Source organism: Protobothrops mucrosquamatus, unplaced genomic scaffold (assembly GCF_001527695.2).
Source record: "Protobothrops mucrosquamatus isolate PMUCROS unplaced genomic scaffold, P.Mucros_1.0 scaffold5480, whole genome shotgun sequence".
NCBI lineage: Eukaryota > Metazoa > Chordata > Lepidosauria > Squamata > Viperidae > Protobothrops > Protobothrops mucrosquamatus.
Window position 1 is genome coordinate 10,394 of NW_015391336.1, and position 2,421 is coordinate 12,814.

Here is a 2,421-nt window from a genome sequence, read left to right on the forward strand (position 1 = left end):
AAGTCTCATAGATCAGGGGTCTTCAAACTTGGCCCTTTTATGACTTGTGGACTTCAACTCCCAGAATTCCTCAACCAGCGTGCCTGGCTGAGGAATTCTGGGAGTTGAAGTCTACAAGTCATAAAAGGGCCAAGTTTGAAGACCTTGTCATAGATGCTTTTTCTCAGTATTCTTAAGTCTTGCTCCAACTAACAGTAGTTACCTGCACAATTATTGTTGAATTCTAAGATGGGTTCTGCACTTTGACAGTGTCTGTCTGTCTCTTTAATTTGTGTTATAACTACTACTGTGGGTCTGGCTTCAAAGTTGTAGCATGTAAGTTATTTTTTACACCCTTTCTTTTTCTTTTCTCTTTTGGTCTGGTTGGACAGAAGCAGGGAGTGAGATTTGCAATGATCTTTTAAAGGCTCTTTTTAGCATAGCTACTTAGTTGTGAATAATCACAGCATTTATTTTTAAAACTACAATTATACAAAGCAGGTGTACATGTATTTGTCAAACTTGCAAAGGGAAATCAGCAACTTGGGGGGAAATGAACCTTGCAGTTTTTAGATTTGGATGAAGTCTAAACTATGTCCATGGAACAAAATGTATATTTTGCAACAACTGCACTTAGTGAATTTAAGAAACCTGAACTGCACCACATGTTCAAGTGATAAACACAAATGGATGAGTAACTAGACTCTCTAAAACCCTTCTACATTTGCGGTTGGATCATATCCTGGTTAGATTGTCTTTTAAATACACCTGGAGGAGGGCTTTTATATTTTTCAGATGCAGAGGTTGGTCTGGTGGCATATATTAATGAATCTATTGCAGTATCTGTGATGTAATCCTACAGAAATAATTTGACTGCAAAGGCAGATTGTAATCACTTTAAACTTCCTACTTACTTTTGCTGCTGCTCTGTACCGTAAACCCTAATATCAAAAATAATATGCAGATTCTGCAATAGATTTGTTAATATGTACCATCAGACCCAGTATAATAACCATTGTAGTTATACTTCAGAAATGAAAGCAGCTGTTAGATAATCTTGTCCTAGTTTAGTAATTATACTGATTACCTTCTGTGTGTTGGGTTAAAGTCTTTCAGTATGTTACCACTTGGAGGCACTAAAACACTTGACATATAGGGTAGCAACTATTTCTTTTTTGAAACAATTGTTCTCGAAAGTTTTAAGAGCAATAAGAACCAATACCCACTAAAATAGAATGGAGAAAGTGAAGAGAGAAAAAAGAAAAAGCTAAAAGTGGAATAAGAAAAAAAGTAGAAACAAGTAAAAAAAAAAGATATAAGGCTTCTGATATTCTTCACAGCAGTTATAAATACAATTATATTTTAACCTCTCTCTTCAAAGTTGCATATCTTTTTCTATAATATAATCTTTCTATATAAACTTCCTATCATCAAAGCCATAAATCACAAGTTCATTTTTTTAATTTTTACAGAAAAAGTCTATAAGAGGTTTCCAGTCATCAATAAATGTGGATATTGTTCCTTTCTCTAATCAAAGAAGTCAGTTTGACTGCACCCTAACCGTCTTACGAATTGGTAAATGCCAGATTAGTTTGTTGGCAAGCTGACAGTAATATTCAGCTTCTTGCTTGTGTAAGATAAGTGATGGTAACATAACAAAGCTATAGGTGAGAATGCCAGTTAGAGTTTAATAAGACCGTGTGACTCAAGGAGAAATCCAGTTCTGAATTGTAGTCCCATTTTACAAGTTTGAGCTTTTTCTCTGCCTGTTGAGTAACTGCAATACTTGGAAAATGCAGATCAAGTTTTCACTATGTTTAAAAACTCTCGCTGTGTTCTAAATGTAAAATGTGATTGCAGAAAAGACACTCCTGTATTTCTGGAGGGACTTCCTTAAGGCTACCATATCTGAATTGCAGAAATGCAGAATGGCCACTATAGGTGACAGTGGGGTACAAAAAAACACTAACTTTTTGCTGCCATCAGGTGACTTCTGGATTTGTGTGGCCTTTTTCTTCCCAGTCTTGTAGAACTGGGCTTGTTAGATCCTCCGTGACTTTTAACTTTCTAAATGAATACATTTATTCTACTAAATACTAAATTAAGGCATTTATAAGCCATTTCAACCCCATTGGAGTCTAAGCGATTTATAATGTATATGATAAAATGCAGTAATAATTATACAGTGTATATTATGTTATTGTTACATATTATACAATTATTATATTATACATATATGTGTATTATATAAGTTATATGTAACTTATATAATAAAAAGAGTAATCCTAATAATAAAGCAATAGAAAATAAAAACTTAAAATAAACTTACATTCCAGAAGATGGAGTAATAAAACATATGTAAGCTTGCCTAAACTCACCTGAAAGATAGAGTGTGATGGTACTGAGGGGCGGGATCACCTTGCAACCCACCTTAAGGTTTCA